The 27,996-nt window shown below is 38.3% G+C and overlaps 1 protein-coding gene across 3 annotated transcripts in view; it reads left to right on the top strand.

The window, feature by feature from the left end:
* The window catches only part of TMTC1 (transmembrane O-mannosyltransferase targeting cadherins 1), a 260,026-nt gene that overhangs the window by 33,343 nt on the left and 198,687 nt on the right, over positions 1–27,996 (top strand). The window lies entirely within an intron of this gene.

The raw sequence follows: 27,996 nt of genomic DNA, 5'->3' as shown, positions 1-27,996 counted from the left end.
TTAGCCTATATTAGATTGGATGAGAAAGGAATAACTAGGGGATGCAGGGTGATAACCTGTGGTCTGTGATACCTACCTTTTTTCTGGGGGAGGAAGGTGCTCTCCCACTACCCCCTCTCTTCCCTGCTCTTTTTGTTTGCCATGAAGTTAGTGCAGCCCAAGTATGGGAGGAAGTCCAGGGGACTCTACTCCTCTAGCGTTTTAGAAGATGCAGGAAAATTGAGTATGAAATGTTTATTGTTTTTCTTTCTTTTTTTGAATGTTTTAACTTAGCCATGAAAATTAGCAGTGTTTTTCAGCACAGGTGTGCTCACTAAATTACATTGCTTCACAAATAGCTCAAACCATGGGCAAGTCAGAATTTAGCACACATTTGTTAAAAGATATATAGACATTTCACAGTTTTAAAGGGTTTCTTTGAGCAGTGATTAGTGAATTGCCAGTCCAAACCACAGCTGGTCTGAGGCGCTAATGCAGGGGAATGAAGAGGAGATCTTTACAGGGCGAATACAGAAGCAGGGCAGAGAAATATTTGATGGGTTAAAGTGTGGCAGCATCCTTATTTAGATCATTCCAGGGGAAAGTCCCTAGTTAGAGATCAGTTGATGATTTCTGATTGGTTAAGGTAGAGTTTCATGTTGACATTTCCTCTAAGTTGTGCTTTGGTTTGCTTATGTAAAGTGCAGGGTGCTAGAGCAGCCTCAGCTGAATGGCCTCCCAGTTATTTTGACATATGGAACTTCTGTTCATACTGTTAACACTTTGCTACTTTAGATTCCTATTCTTATTTTTCTGTGTGGTCCATTGAAACTTTATCCTCTCAGGGTCTTTGTTTTTAATAATTCCCATTTTTGGTGATCCCTCCAACCCCCTTCGTTACTGGGGACTGAACCCAGGGCTTTACCCATGCTAGGCAAGCTCTTTACTGTACAGCTACAGCCCTAGTCTGCTTTGCTATATTTTATTTTTTAACACTCATTGCTTGAGTGTTTGCTTGCTTGCTGGATTCATTAGTGTCTACTGAGTGTCTGACATGAGTCAGACAGGTTCTAGGCACCAGAAATGTCCTAGCAAATATGGAGAACTACCTGCTTGCTTTTGTATGGCCTTCCTTCTGCAGAGAAAGACATACAACATTCAACAATGAATGAACAATGTGAATGCTAAGCAGAGCGTGAAGCTGGATGTGATGAAGAATTACTGGTGGGTCTGGGGGAATTTGGTTGGCAGGTCAGGGAAGGCCCCCTCAATGCTGAATGAGATGAGGAGCCAGCGCTGCAAAGATCTGGGTAGAGAAGTTTCAACTTGAGAATGATGAGAAAGTGGGATATTGTTGGGGATGGGCAGGGCCCAGGAAATAAAAGGCCATATTTGTCGTAAAAGCAAGTGTGGGTTGTACTCTGGATGCATTCAGAAGATGTGTTAGTTGCTGTGACCAAAATACCTGACTAGAACAACTTAAAAGAGGAAAAGTTTATTCTGGTTCCTAGTTTCAAAGCCTTGGTTGGCTGATTCCATTGCCCTGTGCTTGAGGTGAGACAGAACATCATGGCACAAGGGCATGATGGAAGAAAGCCACTTCAGCTCATGGCAGCTAGGAAGCAAACAGAGGGAGAGGGAGACAGAGGAACCAGGACAAGATATAGTCCATGCCTTACCCCCTGTGACCAACTTCCTCCATCTACCCCCACTTGCCTACAGTTACCACCTAGTACTCCATTCAGATTATTAATCCATCAAGTGAATTAACCCACTGATGAGGTTATACCCTGTATTATTTAACCATGGTCTAAAAGCTTAACCTCTAAATCGTGCTCTACTGGGGACCATTGCTTTCAAAACACGAGCTTTTCCAGGGGCATTTCTAGATCCAAACCATAACAGAAAACATTGGAGGTTTTATTTGAAAAATGTGGAGAGACCTGATTACATTTCTTTTCAAAAGGTTTTCTCTAGATTCTTTGTGGTGCATGGTGTTTGGAAGGCAAGAGTAAAGAAAGAAAAGGCTTAGGAGGCTTTATATGGCTGGGCAAGGAAAGAAAGGATCTTGACTGAAGGTGACAGAGAATGAGATAAAACAATGTGGTGACTTTAGGAGATATTGTGAATATGGGATGTGCTGATATTTGGGATGAGGAAGGGGGAAAGAAAGGAAACAAGGATTTTCAGGTTTCTGGCTTAAACATTTGGGTGGATGATGGTCTGGGTTACTGAGAAGGGAAAGCTAGGAAAGAACTGAACTGGGGTCTCTAAGAATTGGGAGTAGATAAAATTAAAACAATTGTGTGAAATTCCTAAGGAAGAGGAAAGAAGGGTGAAGGGTCAAAATGTTGAGAAAATGTAGATGTGTTGTGGAGAGCCATGGAGGAAAAGAATATGAAGCAAGTGGGAAAATTGCAAATTTCTTTTTCTCTCTCCCTCTCTCCCTCCCTCCCTCTCTCCCTCTCCCCCCCACCCCTCCCTCCCTCTCTCTCTCTCTCTCTCTCTTTCTTTCTTTCTTTCTTTCTTTAACAGAAGGAAAAGTAGGAGGAAAAGGGAGTTAGGAAAGGGCTGGAGATTATGAAGGTGGGACAGAAGTTAGACTGCAGTGTGACTGTGAACTTCATGAAGGTAGAATCATGTTGTGTTTGCTTACAGTGGCGTCCCCAGTTTCAGATGCAGAGCCTGTCTAATAGCAGTTGCTTAGATATTTTTGAAATGAAAAACTTAATGAGTGTGTTATGATCTAGATATGAGGTGTCCCCCAAAAGCTCGTGTGTAAGACAACACAAGGAGATTTAGAAGTGAAATGATTTGAGTTATGAGAGCCTTGATCTAATCCGTGCCTTAATCCCCTGATATGGGTTAACTGGGTAATAACTACAGGCAGGCAGGGTGTGGTTGGAAGAAGTAGGTCATTGAGGATGTGGGTTTATATTTTGTTTCTGTTGAGCAGAGCTCTCTCTGCCCTGATTGCTACATCTTGAGCTGCTTTCCTCCTCCACACTCTTCCGCCATGATGTTCTGCCTCACCTTGGGACCCAGAGCAGTGGAGTCAGCCATCTATGGCCTGAGACCTCTGAAACCCTGAGTACTGAATAAATTTTTCCTCCTCTAAAATTGTTCTTGTCCTGTCTTTTGGTTATGGTGGCACAAAAGTTGACTTAAGAGAGGATCATGAGAGTGTATAGAATTCAGCAGAGATGAAACATTTTTTAATAAATTTGAAAATGCAGGAATAAGGAAAGACATGTTAACTAGAGGAATGTTTAAATTTCATGTGTGTGTGTGTGTGTGTGTGTGTGTGTGTGTGTGTGTGTAGATAACCTGTAGAGAGGAAAGATGCAAGATGCTGGAACAGAAAGGGATACAATGACATATAAATACCAGTGGGGTGCTATTTACTGTTTAATAATTGACCTTCCAATGGAGAATTCTAATTTATAGTGTTTGCCAATTTGCATATAAATATTTCTAACATGGCTAATTTCAAGCACAAGTGTGACATCACTGATAAGATTGGGTTTGCCTGCCATTAAGCAGAGTTTCTACCAGACAGATTTAATAGACATAAAGTCTCAAGAGCATAGGTAACAGTAAAGTGAAGTGACAAGCTTTGAGTCCTTACTAACTTTGCTTTAAGGGCAGTTTATTTAAGTTTATATAATTTAATTTTCAATAATGGTTGTTTTTAATAATCAGCTTATAAAATTTCTGACAGCATAACAACTGTTCCAGCACACCAATGAAGAGGGTCCTCCAGGGGGTGGGAGAAGATTTTTATCTGTTATCTATGTGTTATCCCACGCACCATCACTGTATCTGCTGAGCCTTGATATTGTAATTCCCACTACTGTGAGCAAACTGAGAATCTTAAAGGTTAACAAATTTTGGTCCAATTTACAAAGTTAGTATGTGGTAGAGTCGGGATTAGAACCAAGGCTCCTTGACTCCTACACCTGCGCTTTGCCTCTTGCCACACTCAGAAGTTCATAGTTGAGGACTTAGCTCTGAAGTGGAAGCAGACTCTGCTATCATTCTGAGAACGCTGTTCCCCGTTGAACTTTCATGGGTAGAATTATTCTTGCAGTCATCCGTGTGTCCACAAATGAGACACCTTGATTTGCTTGGACATTGGTGCTGGTACCTTTGAATTGGGGAGAGTTTGGGTGCTAACACATGGAGTTTAGTGATGTGCTTTTGTTGGTTACTTTTTATTTTTTCAACTCTAAGCACCAGGCTGTTTTGAAAAGGGCAGTGGAGAGCCGTAGACCGCACATCCAGAAGTAGGCCAGATTCTTACCAAATTAATGTGTTTCTGGGCAAGGACCATTTCTCCTCCTTGAGAATAAAAGTTGTCATAGATTTCCTCTTTGGGAAAGAAAAGTGCCACATATTTACATATAAGTGTGATTAGTATTAAAATTTTTTTTGAACAGTATGCTTATGCCTTTGTCAGAAAGTGATCAGGTAAATCAAGAAAAAGTTCAAAGACGCAATCCTATTCTACCATCTCTGATTCTGTAGATAGAGCATTTAAATCATGGCTCTATCACTTGATTCTGAACCAGTTATTTTACCTCTGTGAGCCTACATGTAGCACACTATTCTCAAGATTGGTTGTCAGGATCAAAAGTAGTGTGTATCACAAGCATGTAAATCTGTTCCTGGTCTACCATGGCCCTCCACTGAGCAGACAACATGGTTTTATTATTAGCTTGGTATTGTGAATACTGTATTATTACTCTCATGTGGGTTTCTGATCCCCAGGATGTATTGTGCAAGTGATGAGCCTTCAGGGAAGGAGTTTGTATGGGAGTTTCGTTTTTTGGTTGAATTTCTGCAACTTTGGTTGCATGCATTGGTATGGGCTAACAAAAAATTGGGCTAACCACTATCAGATGAAGTGTTTTTTCTTATTTTTATTTTTTTTCAGAAATTTATCTAACACAGGAAAAATTCAAACTCAGGGAAATCCTAATGGAAAGCTATTTATTTAGTTCCCTGTTTTAATGTGTGATTTAGTAATTGTCCTATAAGTAGAAAGTATAATGAAAATATCTTTATCTGAGCATAGATACTCTGGAATCAGATGGCATTTCAGTTGATACTACCTTTTACTGAATTATTCTGTGTTAAAAGAGAAATATTTTGTATGTAAACATTCCTCCCCATCCCACCCTCTTCAAAACATCAAATTCATACACGGACACGCTTTCCCTTTCACATTAGAAAGCTCAGTGAATTCTGAATGTTATCCTGGGCTGGAGGTGTGGCTCAGAAATAGAGCTCTTGCATACCTCATATGAGGACCCTGGGTTGCAGCCCCAGCACTGCAAAAGTAAATCAATCAATCAATCAATCAATCAATCAATCTTGTGTTCATATTCTTTTTTTTTTTAATTTTTTTTCTTTCCTTTTTTTTAATATTTATTTTTTAGTTCTCGGCGGACACAACATCTTTGTTGGTATGTGGTGCTGAGGATCGAACCCGGGCCGCACGCATGCCAGGCGAGCGTGCTACCGCTTGAGCCACATCCCCAGCCCTTGTGTTCATATTCTTGATTCATTTAATATGTAAATAACAGTGACCACTATAGGCATTGAAGATGATGAATTCTTGTATGTTTCCTTTTTTCTCTGTGACCCTGCATGTCTATTATGAGCCATTCATTCAACAATACTTGCTAAGCACCTACTGTGTGTTCCTGGCATTATTTTTGGCGCCAAGAATTATATTTCAGTGCCAAGAAATTAGCAGTGAAATAAACAAAACCCTGCCCCCATAGAACTCCACTGAGTGATAATCATTATATTTTTGCTTCAAAATGGGCTTGTTTTCTTTTACTCTCAAGGAGTGTGTCAGACTATAGTTCTATTTTCACTTTAGTAGGTCTTAAAATTTTTTCTTATAAATAACCTTGTACATAAGGATGCCAATAAAAGAACCAATACAGATTTAAGACTAGAGAAGAGTTTGGCACTATAGTGAAATTGTAAGGTAATTAAATTCAGGGGACTTGGAGAGGCATATAAATATTATTGATGAGTAATAACTGGATTCTCTTCCTCTTCCCCCCTGTACACTGTTGCCATTGATTGATTTCAGATGAGCCATTTTTCAATCTCATTCAGCTCCTGCTTTCATAAATGGAATGACTGTATGAAAAGATGTGGCGTTAGCTAATGTGCCTAAACAGAAAATACATCCAACATTTAAAAATGGAGTATATATTTATTTAATAGTTCTCCCATCCCTTACTTTAAAATCTCTTTATGAAAAGTGTAAAACCTCAGTGACCAGTGCATGCTAAGAACACGAAGCACCTCATAGACACCGAGCACCTCTTGGTCATAGACATTAACCTATATTCACATTAAAGAGGTTATGCAAATTCTTTAATCGCTATTTTGTTTAAAAATCTGGGCCACATTTTGCCACAGAATCAACGTTTTTCATTGGTATAAACCCTTCAGTCATTAGATGGTAACTGTGATGGAATTGGGGGAGGTAGGAGCATGGTGTTGGCAGACCCAAGAAAGCAATGACTTTCAGACTGCATTACATAATGATGAACAAACCAACTGGCATAATTAAAGATGCTTATTGCCAAACAACGTTAGAACAGTTTATGACCAAGGTGCTATCATATAAACAAAAGATCAAAATGAAATCCTGTTCTGATCTTTTCCCCATATAGACCCCAAGCTTTTTCATAATTTGTTGACAATAGCTTTTGCAAAGACTTAATATGTACCCTTAATGTGTACCTGGGTTGCAGGTGTGCTCAGGGAATGTTAAGGCACTGGAGGAGGGAAGTGAGTGGTTATTGCAGAAAATTGTCCTTTTATGGAGAAGGAAATGTTTTACTGGCAAGGATGAGCAAATGGTGATGTCTGCTATAGGACTAATAGAAATGCTGAGAAATTTATTTTGAAAAATACTAAAGCACTTAGTTTTAAAAATAAACTGAGTGTATCAGTTAGTGTTACAAGGCTTCTTAACTGGTAACTGAATTTTTTGGGACAGGTCATTAGTGTGTGTTTTATGTTCTTTGGTCAGTTGACATAGAAAGCTGGTTTCCCAAGTTCCTTTAGTCATTTTTTTTTCTCTCAAATATGCAACTTAGCAGAAAAGCATTTTCTTTGGTGGAGAAAGAATGTGAAGATAAGTTTTTTGTTTGTTTGTTTTATTCTGACTATTAGTGGAGAGTGATACTGTTCCTTCTGAACCAGACCAGAGTGTGTGCTAAGGCCAGAATTACCTTGCTGAGTTCATCCAAAAGTTTATTGAGTTCTGATTTGATTCTTGAACTGAGCTTAGTAGAAGAGCAGATCATTTCAATAAAGTATTTCTTGGCTTCATTCAGAAGTTAGCACTAAAAGCTTCTTCCAAATAAATCACATGCTACGAAGGCAAAATTCCTTTTAGTTTATGAATAGCAGTCAGTGGAGTTTCTAACTGCTGACAGTTCCTGGTTCGTGGTTCATTCTGGTTAATCTCGATTGGGTACTGATTCTTGGCAATCTTGACTCCCCTGTGAATTTCAGTCAGTGGATGTTCCTGTGTTTTCCTTCCTCAGTGTAGAGCATCAAGCTTAGGCATCTGCCTCCATCAGGATGCACAGGGACATATGTTGAAAGAGAAAGCTATTAGAATGTAGGCATTTCTGGTTGGCATGAAATTCCCTCAGTGTCACAGTAGGCTCTTGGAACAGGATCTCAGGTCTCCTGCTTTTCTATCACCTCAACAGACACCACCTGGAATCCTCAACTTCTGGTCTGTGCTGCTTGGAGGGTGACAGCTGTGACTTCAAGGCCACCAACCAGCTCTCCTTTCTTTTGCAGAACAGTCAGAGCCCTTAGGGTATTGTTGGGAGTTTGCTGCATTTCTTTGCTCTTTTGGTTAATGCCAGTACCACCCACTTTAATTTTTTTTCTCTCATCCTCTTTTTCAAGGTAACCTGCTGAGAATTTGGAGTGATTGCAGTAAAAGTAGCATAAGTTTATCTTGTAAACATTCAGGGAATATATAAATAATTCCTTCAGGAGGATGTTACTCTATGCTGGGTAATAGATCACTGTGGTTTCAGATAATTTGGTGGGATTTCCAGTTTGTTGTCCTGAAAATTGGCACATGTTTTAATCTAGATTTGCAGATTGTAGATTCAATGTGGCACATTTTAATAATATACACAGCTTGAGAGAAACATTTAAAAAAATTCAAGAAGAGTTTGGAGGGACATTTTGCTCAGCAGAAGGAAAACAGAATTGTAGAAGTGCAAATGATTTGAAAATTCTCTTACAGTTCCAAAGCTTGCATTCTGATCATGATTTCCATCAACACTGATCAACACTGCAAGTACCCCTGTAGCATGTACCAGTGGCCAGAACCATGTAACAAGTGTTACACACACCTTACAATATTAATTCTTACAAAAATCTTTGAGATAGGCTGCTTATATAGTAGTAAATAACATGGATTTCTACCAGAGTGCTTGGGTTCTGATTGTGTGCCACTGCTTACCAGGTGTATGAGCATTGCAAATTGTTTCAACCCTCTATCCTGGCTTCTTCCTATGTAAAACTGTAATACTAGTACCTACCCCATGGAGTTATGGTGACAAACAAATGAGTTAATGCAAATGAGTTAATATGTGAAAAGAACTTATAATAGCTTTAAATTGTGAGTTTTCATAAATTTTGAGATTTAACTCCTTTCCCCCATATTTATTTTATGCAGAAGACACTCTGGAAGAAGAATTATTTAGAAATTGTTTCCCTTCATAACCCCTCCCCGTTTTTGCTGTATTTATGATGGAGAATTGTATTGCCTCCGTTAGACTTGTTTATAAGGTTTGGTTAATTTCCTTTTATGAGTTTAAAATATTTTAGAGGAAAGTAGATTATAAATGGAAAGCATTCCTGTGGCAATGATGGAAAGTCCATCAAAGTGTGGCAAGGTAATAGAGTGCCCGTGATCAGTATCCTGAACTGATGAATGCCATCCTCATTATTAGTTGTCCCCCAACTCATAGCTATTCTTTGCTTCTGAGACTGTTGACTTCTTTTTAATGAAATCTTTTGATGTATTTGGAATGACTATCATATAAAGCATCACTTCATAAATAAGTCATTAGTTTGAAACAATAAAGTAGTGAAGACTTATTTTAGTAGCTTTTCAGACAGATAATCGTATAACCATATAGGAAGATATATTTCATGTTACAGATTAATGCATTTTTAATGCTATTTATAGTATTCAAACCATAGTCTTTATTACTTCATAAGCTAGAAATGCTATTGATTTTTAAATCACCCTAAGCAACAGTTCCCATGAGGGGTCCAGCATTCAAGATTTGCCCTTTAATGACTTAACCTATACAATATTGGTCAAATGTTTAAAGGGAACATAAGTATGGATTTTTAGGGGATGAAGGCAATTAACATATCATAATTGGAAAAAATGAAATAAATAAAACCCACTAACCTCAGACAACTCAGAATGGCATGGAGGGAAGCAGTTGTCTGTGTTTTAGGCTAAGAGCTGGACATGCCCTGAGTAGGTAATGAATAACTGTTGTATTTCAGTGTTTGAGTGCTGGAGTGTTTTGTTCCTGACAGTTAAGTTTTCATACTTTGCATTTGGCTCTGTTAAGTGATTTTTCTTTGTGACTGTGAAAGGAATGTGATTTTGTAAAAGGAATAATGATCCCTACTGCAATTATGATGAAAAAAGCTTTGATTAAAAAAGCAGTCTCTTTAACTATAAAACAGTAGTTTGGGTTGTCATGCAAAGTTCAGGAGAAGTAGTACATTTTTCCCTTCTTTACAGCTGCAAAGGACAGGTAAACCTTTCAGATATGTGGAGATTGGCAGCCAATCTCCAGCCATTTAAAAGCAGACAATAGCAGTGTGATTATGGTTGAAGACCAAGAGAACAGAATGTCCTGAGCATTAAACTCTCATTGTTGCTCCTCCCTTGTTGTTTATGAAGAACTGGAATAATGCAGCACTGCTGATTAGTTTTTGTTTTTCTTTCTTTTTCTTTTTTGTTTGCTTGTTTTTTGGAAGAGAATAGCTTTTTCCTGGCTTGCCCTGGAGATAAAGAAAGGAGAAAACAGAATGGAGAGGAGCCCAGCTGATGGAAAACTGGGTTTTTCTTGGCTTCTAAGTTGTAGTTCTTGGGCCAGTTATTTACCTCCCTGGATCTTGGTTTTTCTTATCTGTGAAATGATACAGAGGAGACAGGGGAGGGTGGTCTCATGTCACTTGATACTGTGTCTATGATCTTTTCTTCAAATGTGCATAAAACTGCACTGTCATGTTTCCTCTTCTTGTTTAATTGCCATAATCCATTGGCATGTGTGCAGTTGGAAGTTGTGTGGGAGTTGGAGGGTGGAGGTTGACTCTAAAATGAGATATCGTAATGACAGGTTCTCATGAGACACTAAACAGACTGTGGAGGACATTTTGCTAGTGTGTCTTTTTTCCCTTTTCCTCTTCCATCCTGGTTTCTCAACTGCCTAAGTGCTTGGAACTTAGGTAAAATATATTGATGGAAAATGTCAATATTTATTAAGATTAAATGCATGTTGTTTTGAGCCGGATTATCCCAGAGGTTGTCAAAACTGTACATTTACAAACTGACTCTTGTTGATTCTTAAAAAGAAGTTCATTGATACATTTAATTAACATTTATTAAACAGTTATGATATACAAATATCTTAAGGATCATTTATTCCTAAGCCACAGAACTTTATAAATAAAACTTGGTTAAGCAATTTGGGTTATTTATTGGTAGGACATACCGAAATCTCTATCACCCAAGGGTGTATAATGAGGCTGGTTTCTGGTCTCAGAACTAGCTAAGTTGACACATTTACTCTTTTTTTTTTTTTTTTTTTTGGTCTCTTAAGGGCTTCATAGTCTTCATAATCTCTCTTCTGATTTTGAAAAAAATTGAAATTTATATTGTTTTCCTTTTCTCCTCTTTTAAAAGATGGGGTTAATTTGACAAGTGCAGAACTGCCTCAACTCTAGCTTCGTACAGCCACTCAGTTCATTTCTCTGTAAGAGGTGAACTACAGTTGCTGTGTCCTCACTCCAAATTCTCAATAAGAGATTCTCATTGGCCCAGCATGGATTAGCTTACATCTAAATGATAGGGAAATGTTACAAATAAAAGGATAATTTCTCTGGCAAATGCAATGAGAGAATTATGGGATATACAGGACATGTTATTTAAGCCAACCTGGTAACTTTGGCTCAGACTGAGTCTTTATAGATGAAAGAGGTAGAACCATCTGCAGGCAGAGAACCCAGCATGAGCAAAGACACAGAAGTATGTGATAGCAGAGCGTGAGTGTGCACACATGTGTGCATGTATGTGAGTGTATGCAACTACAGCAGCTTAAGACATGAGTGGTGGGAGATGAGACTGGGGAGGCCAGCAGGAGTCCTGTGATGGAGGAGGCTGGGAGTCATGCCAAGGGACTTTGATCCTGTAGAGGAAGGGCAACAGTGCAGTGGCATGCTTATCCGATTTAGATTCCTCTGTGGGAAAGTCTGCTCATAAGGCCAGATGGAGCATATTGTTTAAGTGTGATAATTAGAAAATTCAAACCATTTGGTACTGTTTTGTTTTTGAGAGTGACGTAATGGTAGTTCTGAGATTTTTACCATAATTGAATCCTGCATATTTGTGAAAGCTCAGTATTTTCTGTTCAGATAGTCTCTTATATAGACGTTTCTTTTTTAATATTTATTTTTTGTAGTTGGACACAATATCTTTATTTTATTTATTTTTATGTGGTGCTGAGGATTGAACCCAGGGCCTAGCACATGCTAGGTGAGTGCTCTACCACTGAGCCACAACCCTAGCCCAGAGCCACAACCCAAGCCCTATAGACTTTTCTTTATCTCTTTTTATAGTTTCATAATTTTGTAGTTTTCATATTTAAGAAAAGTTAACAGGAACCTCAAGGATGTGTTTTCTTAGCCCTCTACATGGAGAAACCATGTCATTTATCCACATCTGCTAATTGGTTTAAGCTTTCTCAATTTACAATTGTCTTCCAGGAAAAAAAAAAGTAGAAAATAATTGCAACCTCACAGGATTGCTAATACCTTCCTATTATTCATTCAGTATGCTAAGTTTATAATTTTGATTTCCAGTTTCTGATTAAAATAATCATTTCTTCTTGTGTGTATTGTGTCCAAGCAGCTGTTATGTTTTGTACTGGAACAGATGATTACTTTTCTACATGGCAAAGAAAATGAGCAGATGCAAAGTAAATATCTTTTTCTGGCTTGATCGATTGGAAGCTCTGTAACCTAATATTGACTATATTTTCCTAAGTGATGCACTAAGTGTGGCTCAACATCAGAAAGCAGCTATGAACTCCCAGGAATTCACTTTGGCCAACATAAATTCTGACCAAGTTTGTATCTCACATTCTGAGTCCTAGAACATAAATAGTAATAAACAGTTTAATGTTCACACAAGGAAAATAGTTATGTTGATTCAAAGCACCCTAGGATGCAATTTTCTCCAAAAGTGATTATAGAGTTTCCCTCCTTGTTTACCTTTAATGACATTGGAGTGGTGGTGTGCTCAGTGGTTGGGTACCTGGATCCTGGGAGTCACACAGAGGGGCTTTAGGTCTGAGATTTTTCACTTAATAGCAGTAAAAATTTGAATTGACTGATTCCCAGATCACTAAAATAACTAATAATTATTATAAATGACATGAATCAGGTAAAGTACACAATTGGCACTTATTATTGCACACTTATCTGGAGATGTCTAGTCATTCTGCAGTTGAGCCATTGGTTTAATACATCTGTGTTGCTACTTTTCCGTGTCTTGAAAGTTTGGGCTTTGTTATCATCATCTCTCTCCCATTGAGAGATAAAAGGGAGCCAGTATGGAATGTCAGGAGGCGAGTATGACTCAGCTCTTTAACTGTCACCATGTCCTTGGGCAGTAGATCTTCCACCACATTTACACACTTGAAAGATAGAGCTCAGAAAGGCTGCATAATTTCTATAGATTAGAACCCACATTCATCTGATGCACTGGACAGAACTCCCAGGATATGGAGGTCAAGCCTTTTACAGTATTTTTCGGGAAGGATTTATGAGCAGCTTCTAGAAAGGCCCTGTTGTGGAGAAAGCAGAAATATCCTAGGCGCATTCATCTGTTCCCTGTGTCACTGACTGACTCTTGGGGTCCAAGTGGCTTTTACCCACTGGGTGCTGTTATGGTTTGGAAGCGAGGTGCCCCCCAAAAGCTCACTTATGAGACAATGCAGGAAGGTTCAGAGGAGAAGTGATTAGATTGAAAGAGTCTTAACCCAATCAGTGAATTAATATCTGATGGGGTATATATTTTGTGTCTGGAGAGTGGAGTCTCTCTCTGTTTCCTGATCACCGTGATGGGAGCTGCTTCCCTCTGCCACCCTCTCCTACCCCGATGTTCAGCCTCACATTGAACCCTGAGGAATGGAGCCAGCCTTCTATGTCCTGAGACCCCTGAAACAGTAAGCCCTCAGATAAACGTTTCCTTCCCTACAATTGTTCTGGTCAGGTCCTTTTAGTCACAGCAGCGAAAAAAGCTAAAACAGGTGCTGACGCTTTGCTGGGCTGTCAGACTGTCATCCTCCTGCTGCAGGTGAGTGGGCTTCTCTGTTTGGTGCACCTGGCTCAGCACTTTTCAGTAAGACATTCTTTACCTTAAGGTGAAGGGGATGTGTCACATTTCATCTGTAGGCTGTCGTTAAATAGGGTTCTAGAAAGCTCTGTAGAGCAGCAGTGCGGTAGCTATTCAATGATGAGGATACAGTCCTGGGCCCCTGAATGGTGCCTACTGGGTTTCATGTTGGAAGGTTGTGCTGCTTTGTTGTGAAACTTTCTATGTGTGACATTTCTGAGTGATTGTGTGGTTGTGTGTGTGTGTGTGTGTGTGTGTTACTTTATGGTTCAAAGTTAATGCATATTTCTAAAAGCCAAAGCAGTTTTTTCTTTGCTATACTAGCATGTCATTAGTTTTTTATTTTTGGTTTTTTAAGAGAAAACAATCATAGTCAGGAAATGATTGCTTTTCTGTTTTTATTGATTTCCTTTGGCCTAAGAACTTAAAAATATTGAGGAAGAATATGAAAAATAAATCCATGTTCCCTTTTAGTCAGATGTTTTCCAGCCTTTTTTTGCTTTCCCTGAGGAATGAAGCAGAACTGGTACAGCTAGAGGCCTGTCTACCTAGACATTGCTGCTGGTCTCTTTCCCTTGGTGTCTCCTGGGAGTAGTCCTGTCCTGGGGTTCCCAGAGGGAGGCTGCTCTCTGACACTATATTTATCCCACATAAACTGTGCTTCCCCCTCTGGTTAATCTGGTCACATGATTGATTTCCACATGGGAAATGAATTAGAATATCTACATGGCAGGAAGAAAAGATAACCAGGGTAATCTTGAGTTTCTTCTTGTCTTGATCTCCTTAACCCACTACAGGCTGAAACAGAGCTGAGGGGTCTCTTTGAATCTGGGGTAACACAGAGAAATCTAGTCTGGGAAAACTCTAAATTGTCTGAGTATCAGAGATTTGTCTTTTTTTCTCTTGCTTTCTTGTCACCTGCTGCCCAGTGGGCGCTCAGCCAGGGAGAGGTGGATATGTCTCTGCTGACCTCCTGGTCCTGAATCCATCTGAGCCAAAAGTGACTCTTAGCTATGCTCACCTCACCTTGGGAGGGTTTTTTTTTTTTTTTTTTTTTTTTTTTTTTTGCCCTAAGTAACAAGTGCAGTCAACTTTCTTCCATGTCCACTGACTTTTTTGCTGGTTTTATAAAATCTCATTACCTCAGTGAGTGTATTTTTATAAGTATTTATTAAACACCTACTAGAAGATGAGGTAATAGTTCTCTCATTGGATGTAATAATGAATTCCATTAAGTAACCCCCAGAATATATTGAGCATAATTTGTAATAATAGCTAAAATTTGAGTATTTACTATATTTGCATGCTGTTTTAAACATTTTACATACATTAATTTACTTATTCTTATAACAACTCCATGTGTTTGGCACCATTATTATCCAGATTTTACAGATTCAGTAATGGAGACACAGGGGGATAGTAACTTGCCCTGCAAAAATTCAGCTAATAATGTGGATGTGTAACCGATGTGATTCTGCAATCTATATTTGGGGTAAAAATGGGAGTTCATAACCCACTTGAATCTAATGTATGAAATATGATATGTCAAGAGCTTTGTAATGTTTTGAACAACCAATAAAAAAAAAGAATACAAATTTTGATTAGGGGAAAGGCAAAAAAAAAAAATTCAGCTAATAATGGAGAACTGGAAATCACACCTCTGTAGCCCGAATCCTGAATCTTTGCTTTTAAAATTAATTCACTGTAGGAGAAGGCTGAGTTTGATGGGAAATCTCATACCTTCAGTAAATGACTAAGTTGTCAGTTAAGGATAGCACCTCCCTGAAGAACACTGAAGGTTAGATGCCTTCAGAGGGTTCAGCTTTCTGAGCAGGTGTTACTCTTTCCTTCTGTCATAAGTTTTATCTCTGCCTGACCAATCCAGGTCAGTTTGGTTCTTTAGTTGAATGAGATCACAGCTGGTATGTGATTGGTTGTTTAAAACTATTAGATATTTTTAACCTGCAAGAGGCTAATGTTTATGACAGAAGCCAAATACTGTCATGAAGCACAGTTCACAGAACAGATCCACCAGATTATGTTCTGACTATGTTTACACAGAGTTGGAACAGCCCCAGAGGTCCCAGGCAATCCTCTTAATCACAGTACAGTTTAAAGTGGCAAGAAATATCTTGAGGCAGAAGGATTCATGCCTCCAAGAAATAGCTACATGATGACTTCTGTTCTAAAACACAAAAGAAGAAAATAAGAAGTCCAAAATATTATTTACTGAAAGTAGGGTAAAAGGGAGTGATATTGTGAAAAAAAAAAGTTTTGTGAACAATTGCTTGTGGCAGACCAGTATTAAGCACATGGGAAATGTGGTACATTCTGAAAGCATTTTGTTCAAATATATAATCTGTTTGGTTTGTAAAACTGTCAAAATAACTTATGATCCTCCAGCTTATTTATACAGGTCACCCATGTGCTTACCATGGCAGTCCAAAGGAAGGGTATGTCAAATGTTAGGAAATGCAGAAGGAAGGATGGACTGGTGTCCTGGGAAGGGGACAGAGGTTCATCCACATGACAAATTATTGCATTTCTTATATCCCACTTGAAAAAATTGGAGCATGCCAGTCCTTCCTCAGGTTGGTAAAGGCATGCAATGCCTTACTAAAGAAGCAAATTCATAAAGGTGTCTCAGAAGAAATAAATTCTCCCTGTGGATGTCAGACTTGTATTTTCCTGATGTTTAAGAGACACATCAAAACATGAGAGAAAAAAGGCAACATTTCATTAGGGAAAGAAGGGGTCATAGTTTAAATATATACCTTTTGTCTGCTCAGTGAAAAAGCCGAGGCCCCAACATACATTTTAGGGCACATTCTGTACCTGGACAAAGGAAAAGAGAACAGAAGACCATTGTATTATGAAAGGTGCAGACACACAAGCAGGACTAGCAGAAGCAAGTTATTTTTCCCAGTGAGGTGTTGGATGCTGGTCTTTAAAGAACAGTAAGTAAACAGTTTAAAGTGCATTAACGTGAGTTGGAAACTGCCATGAAAAAAAAATGGCCTTGAGTTGTCAAAATAAAGAAATGGGAAGCTTCCCAAGCAAAACAATAGAGTGAGCAGAACAATATTGAAACAGGTGAAGAAAAGAGCATGATGTGTTGAGCACAGGAAAATTATTGATGGCATAGAAACAGAAAGACTGACGAGGAATGAATAAAGAAGTAGCTCAGAAGAAATTCAAACTCACAGTGTGGCATAAAGCCAACCTGATTGCAAATTTTGTCAAGTTGCTTCCAGGAGAGGGAGAAGACAGAATGTGTTCAGGAGATGGAAATTTTCATTAAAAATGTGTTAATTCTGGAAGGAAAAGAGATGTGATGTGGTGAGCATCTGGGATCTTAGCCTGACTCTTGTGCCTTCCCTCTACGACTGAAGTGGCTGCCAGTCCTTTGGCATTAGGGATTAAAAACTTGATAGTAAATAAACAACTTTATAGAAGGTGTTAGGGATTTCCTGCTGCTTGTGGCTTGTTTGTCAACCAGTCATTCTCACAGGTAAGGCACTGAAGTCAGGGACACCCTGGGCTGGCCTCCAGGCCCACACCCGATTCTGAGACCGTGGGGATGGCGAGGGTGATGAAGAGTCTTGGAGTCAGAGTTCTGGTTCAGATGCAGCTTCTGCCACTCTCCCCAGGGGTGACTGCAAGTTCTTTATCTAAACCTCAGTTTCCTCATGAGTAAAATGGGAGTGATAACAACATTCACCTCACAGAATTGCCTTCAGAGTTAACTAGATAACTCTCATTGCCTAGCATTCTGTGTTGAACTGCTGATTGCTTTTCTTTTATCTTTAAATCTCCTTCCAGATTGGTTTTACTGTTTCCATGTTTTACATGTCAAAAAATTGAGCTCATACAAAATAACTGGTCAAGAGTACAACATGGAATCAATATGGGAATGTGTTGACCTAACTCCTGTTCACTGTACTGTGAAATTCAGCATATATAAGAGAAGGTACTAGAGCATTATTGGGAGTCTGCTGGTATGAGCAGATGTGAAGGACTTGGTTCTGGAGGGCCTTGGGTATCATGGAATGACATGGCTGGGGAAGAAGCCAGTTCACATCCATGTTGGAGGGCTGACTATCCAGACGCAGACATCACTGAAATGTCTGCATGAAGGGATGTGGGAAGAGGTGGCTTCTATCTGGACACAGTGAAGAATGTTGTTTTCCAGATGAATAACTTGTCATGTTACTCTACATCAAGACCCCTCTAATGGTAGACCCCTCAGGGTTGCTCATAATGAAAACAAAGTAAAAATATTGTTTTAATCATTTGGTATATCCTAAGCACTGTGATAATATTTAAATACTTAAATGCTTAAAGAACCTTTTTGAGATAGCTAGTGTTATTGTAAACCCAGTTTAGTAGGCAGGTTCCAGGTAGACAAATCTAGGACTAGGCTTACAACAGGCATTGTCTGGCCATAGAGCTTTTCTCTTGGTACTTATAGACCGATTGACTTTGAGCCTTTTCTTTGTCCACCTGTCCAGTGCCTTCCTATGACTGTGAGTTTACTTCATTCAAATGGCTCTGCACACTTCCCCTGGAATGTACCTTGTGTTTCTGGTTGCCATGGTTTCCCTTTCTTGTCATGCATCTCTATGCCTTCACCTTATCCACTCAGTCATTTCTTCCTGCCTAAAGCCAGTATTTTTAAATACTCTTTCCTGGGCATCCAGCTAGTCTGGGTCCCTTCATCTGAGGGTCCATTGCATTTACTGTTGCTTTAGTGATTTGTGATTATCAGTTGCTATCACGTTTGTAACCTTTATTATGTGAAGTTCAAAATTCCTTAAAGTCTTCATGGTATCTTTTCTTTTTGATCCTGACAGTGCTTAATACAGCATATTACATATCATTTAAAGTTCATACATATTCTTCAATTGACTAATTCCAGGAAAATAATATTCTAATAAAAAGAAATAATCATCCTACATATCCTAATTTATGGGAATTAGAATAAACTTTTTTAAATGTTGTAGTATAGAAAGAAATGAATGATCAGGAGAAAATTGTAGCCAAGAAAAACTGTATAATAATGGAAGGGGTATTCTGGAACCACATGGGAGGTGTGATATTCTGGCTTAGAAGAATTAGATCAAAAAAATTGTACTAAAAATCTTTAAGTGTATGCCCATATGTGGTAAGTGTGGTGGCCAGAACAATCCATGTGCATTTGTATATCCAGACACAGCATTTTGTTTTTGAGTGTTTAAATGGATCCAAACACATGAAAATATCTTTGTATCGACCTCACTTGGTTATCTGACTTCTATCAAGTAAATGAGGGGAGAAAATAAGATTAATATTGAAGTCAGGGACTTTACATTTTCTTATACTTGCTTAAAAAGTAGTGGGCAGTTCCCAGGTTGTCCATTAAATTTTTTGTTCCAAGAGTATGCTTGTATGGTATATTTACTTTCTACCACTTTCCTTTTGTGTTGTTAAAAAGTTCACTTTGCTAGAATTTCAGACTCTTATTCTGTCCATTTCTATGCTGAGTTAAATTCTCTTTTAGTAAGAATGAGAGTTCACTGGGAGAAAACTGAAAAAAATAGACTGTCATTGATTTGACTTGAACAAGTCACCACCATTCCCCAAAATTCCAGTGTGTGGTATACTCCTGCTTCACTTAATGTTAATGGAATGGGTCTTGCAGGAAAACTTACTGAACCGCTTGTACCTTGCATAAAGTAGAGACTAAAACAACTCTGCTTAATACTGACAAATACTAACAAAAACATCAACATCAACTTTCTCCACTTTTGAACACATACTAAGTGTACTTTCTCATTGTAATTCCTCTCCCTTTTTCTACTCCAGATATATTAGTACTGAGTTAATCATTATGGTTTTGGAATTTATGGACTGTTGTTATGAGGTTTACTTACTTTCTAATTGGGAACAGCTGAAGAAGGAGCAGGTGAATACCTTTGTTGGCATCAGGAAATAATTAAATAGTCTTATTTCTAATACTGCCATCTCTACTACAGATGGCGACACTGTCGTCCTCTGGTGATTCTTCTTGGGGATGGTTCTAAATGTAGAAAGAATCTGTTTGCTTGCAGTTAATCTGACATTTTGGGAAGGAAGAGTGGAGGAAAGGAATCAGTAACATTTTCTGGTCTCTAGACATGGGTAATACTTTTGATGAAACTTTCAAGCAGATGTGGAAAGATGATTTTGCAAAGCTTCAAGCTCAGAATTTTAAGTGACACATATTACTAATAATATATTTAGCTTAATCCATCTGCCTTCTAAGAAATGTGGCTGGGTTCTACAAAATACATAAAAAATTAAAATTAAAATCAGAAAACTCTAGAATTTTTGTGGGTGGGTTATTGCTTTGTCTGGTGTGTGGATATGGGTGGGTGGGGGGCTAATTAGGCTACACAGTGGTTTGATTTCATGGAAATACCACAAAACTCGCCTTCCCATGTTTATTTTTAAAATCTCACTTTCTCAGTAAAATATTTTCAAGGTCTTTGATTTTATTGGATGAAAATGAGTAGATTTGGATTCAAATCCACATCGTGCTTGTTTCAGCTGTTCCTATCTACAAGGCTCAGAGTCACTTGTGGCTTATTACCTAGCCTCCTGACTTTCTGTTGGCATATCTCCTGTATATAAACTACCTGGCTCTTGGTGTACTTGATGACAAGTTCTTTAGCTCCAGCATTGGGAAGTAGTTTTAATGAAAAGAGGAAATTCTATTTAACCAGTTGGAAGCATGTTTTATCTGTGCCTGACATGGTGTTAGGTCCAGAATATGAATTCTATGGTTGCAGAGACTTTTGTCATTTCTATTTTACCTTTGTACCCTTAACACCTAGCATAGTAGCAATGCACATTGCAGGAAATATATAGTGGATGCATGGAAGGAAACCTAGTAAGTCACAAAAGGAGAGATGGCACATTCACATTAGGATAATTGGGGGAGGATTATTTACAAAGGAACTATGTACACACGTTGCAGGGCACTGTCTTCAGTGACAGCAGAAAAAGAAGACATCCAGCAGGAGAGGTTATCTTGAAAAGAACCTTTGGTCCAGGCACCAGCAAGCCTGAATTGACCCATCGGGGAGGGAGTCTGGGGAGTATATTTCCTGATCTCCAGCTCCTCCCATCTCTATTCTAGGGCCAGGGCTCCCCATTTTGAATGAAACCAGAAGCTAGAGGGTGGGACAGCTCATTGATGGAGACCACAGAGACCAGCCTTCTGGTAAAGAAAAGGGAGCCGACAGCATCTGGATGGAAAATGGAAGAGACACACAGTACAGATGAAATTCCCTGCTGCTGAGGAGCAACCAGCCTAGCAGAGACAGGAGTGAGCAGAATTCTGACATAGTTTTGAACAATAATTAAAAATTACCAAAGACCCTCACAAAAACCCTACAAGATAAATGTTGTGATGACTGTACAGATGAAAACGAAGAAACAGAAAGCTTAGGGAATGTGCCTAGGGTTACACAGTTAGTAAAACAAGGAGCAGAGGTTTGAACCCAGAAGGTCTGTCTCTAGAGTCTGTGCTCTGCTTTGGAAGAGTGATAACTGCGGGGTGGAGCAGAGCTTTTTAGACCTTCATGTGCATGGAAATCTTCTGGATATCCTGTTGAAAAGTAGTACCTGGTTCAGGCCTCCGGAGATGGGTCCCAAGATGGGTCTTGAGTCTGTGTTGCTGCCAGCTGCTGCCGCTCTGCTTTGTGTAGCAAGGAACAGAGAGTTTGGACTTCTCTAAGTGAGGTCCAAACCCTGAGGATAAGATTCCAGGTAGCTCAGTGCAACCAATCACCCCGTCTCTCTGTCCTCCCTTCCCTGATGTGTGATGTGAGCAGAGGGGATGATTTTTAAGGCCCATCCACGCTTGCAAAAATCCTGCTTTCCCCTGACCCAAGACAACTGGGAGGCTCTCTTTGGAGGTCCATGTTGGAGTTTTCCTGTGCAGCACATTCCAGGAGGCCCCAGAGAGGGAAGCTGGCGTGCAGCCCCCTCCTTCCTGCGTGCTGAACTCAAGAGTCCAACCCTGGAGCCTTGGGACTAACAGGGTCTACCCTGCTGTGGCTCTTTCCTTCCAGGTCCCTGTCATCTCCCAGCATCTGGTACTGCTCCTTGTTGCCTCATGAATTCTCATTCCCTGTCACAGCTAATTAGAGTGTTGGATCTAAAAATGGAGGCTGATCCTTAAGGTGCCACATTGTGTCATTTATTTTGTGTGTTGAAATTTCAGCCCCCAATTTTTAATATTGTTGTGAAGAAGCCTCTAGCATCTTAATAAATCTCCTTTCTCTTTTAAAGGGGTTTCTACTATTAGACCAACAGAATATACTTAATGCGATACGACCAGTCTGTGCTCTGCTTAAAATCAAATTTAAATTATTTTTCAAATTCTTTTCCCATTTGGAATAACTGAAGAAGGCTATTGCTGCCATGAGCAATTATGAATGGAAATTGATAAACCCTCTTATTAACATTCAAAACAGATTTCGCTGTTCTGGTCTTCCAAGTTCCCAAGCTTTCCACCTGTGATGTGGGGCTCCTGTTTCACTGTTATCCTTAGCAATATGCACAATCTCAGACTTCATGTTTCAGAAAACCTGTCGGGACCATAATACTGAGCCTTTCTTTTTCTTTTTCTTCCTTTTGCTTTGATCATGCAGAGCTCTAGTAGAGGCTCAATCACTCACACAGTGAATCTTTCCAGATGCAGAGCTCCTGTGCCATTCTGCATTATGGTTTCTTTGCTGTATTTTGACATTTGGGGAGATTTAATTGCATTTGAGGATGCTCTTGGCCTAATCAGGACAGAGCAGCAGAGTTGCACCCCTGCTGTGCTCAGCAGATCCTCCTGGAAGGTTGAGGAGGAGGTTGTTTGCTGTCTTGTTACCCTATTTACATAATTCATTGTCTCCTAACTACATCTAGGGCTACGCATAAATCATGTAGATACAATATTTGGAAGAGTCTTTGTGTGTACATTTAATGTCTCAATCTAAACAAGTCTTTGTAACTTTAGAATGGTCTCAGTGTGGAGGGTATTGCCTTGTCTAATTTTTCCTGGCCTGTTCTCAGGAGTTTTTTCTTTATGTGCCACTGATATCTGTTGTGGTTAGCGAGAACTGCATTGGTATAGCAAGCATTTAAACCCGGGTGGCATTCTGGGACTGTTGAAGGATAAGAGCTGTGGTAGTGTCAGATATTATTATAAAGCTGGCCATGAGTCTGGAGAGAAGACAAGAAAAATTACAAAAACAGTTGAAGGGAGTTTCAGGTTGATTGCCCTCCTGCAAGAGCACAGTTGTTCTGTAGCTCTATTTATATGCTTGTCTTGGCCACGTGCTTTATTTCCTGTTGAACTCACGGAATCATAAGTTTGGAGAGGACTTTATCTAGGGAATTTCTTGGGACAAATCCTGGGATGTGTCACTAACAGAGTAAATATTGTATTTAAATGTCCCTAGTGTCTGTGAAGGGAAGCTTCCACGTTAATTGCTTTTGTCTTAAAGATATCAGATACAGGTAGTGAGCAGAAATCTGGGATGTTTTCATGAGAAAGGCTGCTTCCTTTTTGCCCCTCTTTAATTCTCTGCACCTCTGGCTCAGAAGCCTAGCAGCACAGGCTGTGTGACTCACAGGCTCTTGGGATTGGGCTGTGTCCCCTGAGCCTGCATTGTTGTTTTCCAGAGCAGTTTTAGATGAACCAGAACAGTGGGTGTGTGTTTTTATTTTATTAAAAAAACAAAATTTTTTTTAACACCAGGAATTAAACCCAAGAGAGCTTAACCACTCCATTCCTTTTTAAATTTATTTATTTATTATTATTTTTTTTATGATTGGGTCTCACTAAGTTGCTTAGAGCCTTGCTAAATTGCTGAGGCCGGCTTAGAACCTGTGATCCTCCTGCCTCAGTCTCACAAGCCGCTGGCATTATAGGCACGCACCACCACGTCTGGCTCCAGGTGTGTTTTTAACTTCTTCTCAGATCAAGTACTTGGCAACCAACTCGGTTGAGCTGTGGAATTCTGGGCTTAGGTCTTAGGTGGGTCTGTATAGAAAGGCTTAGGTCTTAAAACACTGAGGAGATGAGCAGGAGGTGATGGTGCATGCCTGTAAATTTAACTACTTGGGAGGCTGAGGAAGGAAGGTTGAAGTTCTAGGCCAACCTTAGCAACTTAGCGAGAGCAAACCCCGTCTCAAAATAAAACATAAAAAGGATTGTGGGTAAAGTGCTTACCTAGCATTTGCAAGGCCCTGGGTTCAATACCCAGCACTGAAGAAAAAAGAAAAAAGAGGAGAAACCAAAATGGAATTCAACTTCCAGCAGGCAGCCTGTTCTTCAGATTCTGATGTATTTCTTTCAAGTCTCATTAGATTATTGGCAGAGGAAAAAGATAAAGTTTTGAATTTGAATAATGGGTTTAAACAATTGGAGGTCATCAATATCATTGTTTTTACTCTGGAAGTCCAGTGATGACTTTGAAATGCTATTTATAGAAAATTGAATGTTGTAGCAGATAATAGACTATTTTGAAAAAGCTGATCGAATAGATAACTTTCCCCAAATTACAAAAGGTGAACCCAAGAGAACTTAACCACTGCACCATATCTCCATCCCTTTTTAAAGGTGTTTTTTTTTTTTTTTTTAAGACTGAGCCTCACTAAGTTGCTTAGAGCCTTGCTAAATTGGGAGACTGAGGCAGGAGGATCACAGGTTCTAAGCTGGCCTCAGCAATTTAGCAAAGCTCTAAGCAACTTAGTGAAACCCAGTGTAACTTTTGTAAGTTACTTCTGAAGCATCTTGTCTCTATAGGACATCTAATTAAATGTAAACCAGAAATAAAGAATATATTTTATAGTATTTTTGTCATTTTTCTGGAGCAGTGTTTCATAAACACAATTATTCACTGGGATAGTCTGCCTTTATAACATGATGTTCTGATAATTCAGAATGAGAAATTGCTAGAGTAAGAACTTGGCAGAGATACAGCCAAGTTTTATAATGAATTTTAGACTTTTGTAATAAAAGGCTTGAACCCTGTGGCATTTTAGCTCATGTTCGTTGGTTCATTTTTATATAATCTATTTGGTTTACCTTAAAAGGTAATTTTGAGTTGATAAAACGTTACTGAAATTTATATAAAGTTTACAGGATTCCAATGTTTAGGTGTTCTTCCAATACACCTTTTCTGAGTATCCTTGGAGGTAACAGAATTGTGAATTTTGTGTTTTTCTCTTACTTTTATGATTTTATCACATTTGTATCTCTAAATGATAAATTTTTATAAATTAATCATACCTATTATTTGGTGATTTGCTTTTTCACTCATACTGTTTCTGAGATTCATCTGTGTTATTGCTGGTTTCTGTTGCTCCATTCATATTTTAGCTGTATGATACTCTGTCTAATGCTGTATCAGCTATAGAATTGTTCTATTATTTATTTTCCAGAATATAACATGGAAAGAAAATTGTGTTTATCATTTTTGCTATCACAAATCATTTTTTATAAGTATTCTTTACATATCTGTTATGTATGTATATGGATTGCCCTAGGTTACAAATTCTTATAAATGACATTTTTCAGGTCATAGGTCATGCATATCTTCATCCTTATTAATTACACCCCATTTTTTTTCCCTTGTACTGGTTGTGACAATATACTCTGTGGTCACCAGAGTATACATAACATTCTTGTCATCACTTGATATGGTTAGGCCAATATTTTGCAAATTTTGTGTGCATGAAATATTTTATCACTATGTTTTAGTTTGTTTTTCCCCTAAGTACTAATAATATTTATCATGTGTCCATATGATTATTATTAGCCACTTGGGGATAGTTTTTTCCTGTGAAGTGCTTGTTCGAGTCATTTGCTGACTTTTCTATAGCACTGTTAGTTTTAGTGCAGTAGAATTTATCAGTCTTCACTCTTGTGGTTTGCACCTTTGTTGTCATCTTTTTTCTGAAGTCATGAGATGTTCCAAATTGCTTTTAAACCTTTCTAAAACATGCCTTTGACCTTTATATTTAAGTTTCACTTCATTTCTTACTCTTTTCCTTGTTTTTCATATGAATAACCAAGTGTCTCAGTCTCTTATTTGTTGTGAAGTACAGTACTTTACCATTAATCTACAGAGCCACTAAAACTGTCATAAATTAAATCTCTATGTATATGAGTCAGCTCTGGTTTCTCTACTAGGTTCATTTGTCTTCCATGCTACTATTTAGTCTTAATTGTTATGGTCTTAAAATATTTCTAATATCTGCCATAATAACTGTTCTGTAATTCTTTGTAGTTGTCTTGGTTATTTTATGAACCTTTACCATTCTATTAATATTTTAGAAGTTTCTGAGTGGAATTATATTGAGAGTCTAGATCAAAGTTGGAAAATTGGCATCTTGATATTGAGTTTTCTTGTCATAGATAAGAAATTGTATATATTTACCCAATTATTGAGGTCTTCTTTAATATCTTTACATAATGGTTGATTTATTGATTGATTTATTCATTTATTTTGTGGTGCTATGGATTGAACCCAGGATCTTGTACATACTAGGCAAGCACTCTGACTGAGCTATCTCTTCCAGCCCTCTTTAGGTTTTATTTTGAGATGGTCTCACTACATTGCCCAGGCTGGCCTGAGACTTCTGTTGCTCCTGCCTCAGCCTCCCAGCTAGTTGGATCATAGGTGTGTGTTACCACATCCAGCCTGTGTTACAGTTTTCTGTATGAAGCTTACATCTCCTTAGACTGTTCCTTGTTTGATGCTCTTACAAAAGACATTGTTTAAAAATTGTATTTTCAACATTTTTTTGCTACCTAATGTATAAAAATAAAATTCATTTTTATATTTTTTCATATTTAGCCACATTGCTAAACTTTCTAGTTATGACTCTTTCTATATAGAATCTTCTAGGTCTTCTACATATACAATAATATCATCTCCATCCACTTCTTCCTTTGTACCTTTGTATGTTTTGCTTATTTTTTCTGCCTTAGACTTCTGTCCTATAATACACGGTTGAAAAGAAATAGTGAAACAGGAATTTATGTAATTCCCCAGTCTTCAAGAGATTGTGTTATTACCACCTCAGTTGCACCATCATCGTAGAACATGGCTTCTCACATACAAATCTTTTAAAATTTACTTAGACTTATTTTATGTATGGACCAGTATGGAGACAAAAAAGCCAATAGGTCACCATGCTACTATCTAGTCTTAATATTTTAGAAGTTTCTAAATGGAATTATATTGAGAGTCTGCCACCCTTTTGTATATAATCAACACTTGTGAAAGCTTTATGTATTTTTTTCATTGTGGGTTCAAATGATTGCATAAGATATTTGAGACATTGCCTAAATATTGTTCTTCTAATAATAATACCAAAATATTGTTTGCTTTTCCATCTCATTCTCTTATGAGTGTGTAATAGAGTTTCCTAGAGACTACATTTTGCAACAAAATTAATACAGAAGCAGATAAAAGAATACAGCAGTCATCTGTTACACCAGATGTTAAATACATTTACAAAAATGGAAAACAAAGACCTTTCATCACTGAACTTTTTTGTTTTGGTCTTAGGTACTTTCCATGCAAGTTATATAAGCTAATATGCAATGGCCTTTTCATTTTCTGAAAAAATTATTAAGAAATGAATATTTTAAATTCTTGCCTTAATGTATGAAATATGATATGTCAAGAGCTTTGTAATGTTGTGAACAACCAATAAAAAAAAATCTTAAAAAAAATAAATAAATTCTTGCCTTTCATTTCTTATGTAGTAAATATCAACAGAAATAACCCATATAGACAAAACTGTTTCAGTATATTCAGTAATTGTTCAGTGTGAGGTAGAAAGGGAGCTACAGGAGTAGAAAGGAGAAGACTGGGTCTGTGATCAAATTTGTTTGTGACATCATTCTGATATTTTGTCATTACTGTTTCTCTTTTGGTGAATTTTTCAGTCTATTATCAGTTACTGAAAGACGTGTATCAGAATTTCTGCTGTCAGTGTTGATTTGTTTATTTCTCCTTGCTGTTCTGTTGGTTTTGCTGTCTCTATACTCAGGCCTTCCTATTGGGTGCAAGTTGTTTAATAAGAGTGAAGCAGTGGTTTTTCTCTTAAAGTATCTTATGTCTAAAATTGTTGTACCTACTCAGGCTTTCTTTGGATTGTTAGCCTAATGTATCTTTCTAAAGGTTTAGTTCATATTTCATGTATACTCTTATAAACAAAGTTGAAAGTTACTTAACATGTCAAAAATGCAGTCACTGTCACGACAT

The sequence above is a fragment of the Spermophilus citellus genome (assembly GCF_964194105.1).
Source record: "Spermophilus citellus genome assembly, chromosome: 10".
Classification (NCBI taxonomy): Eukaryota; Metazoa; Chordata; class Mammalia; order Rodentia; family Sciuridae; genus Spermophilus; species Spermophilus citellus.
The sequence above is the reverse complement of the archived record's forward strand: the minus strand, read 5'-3'. Positions and strand labels throughout refer to the sequence as shown.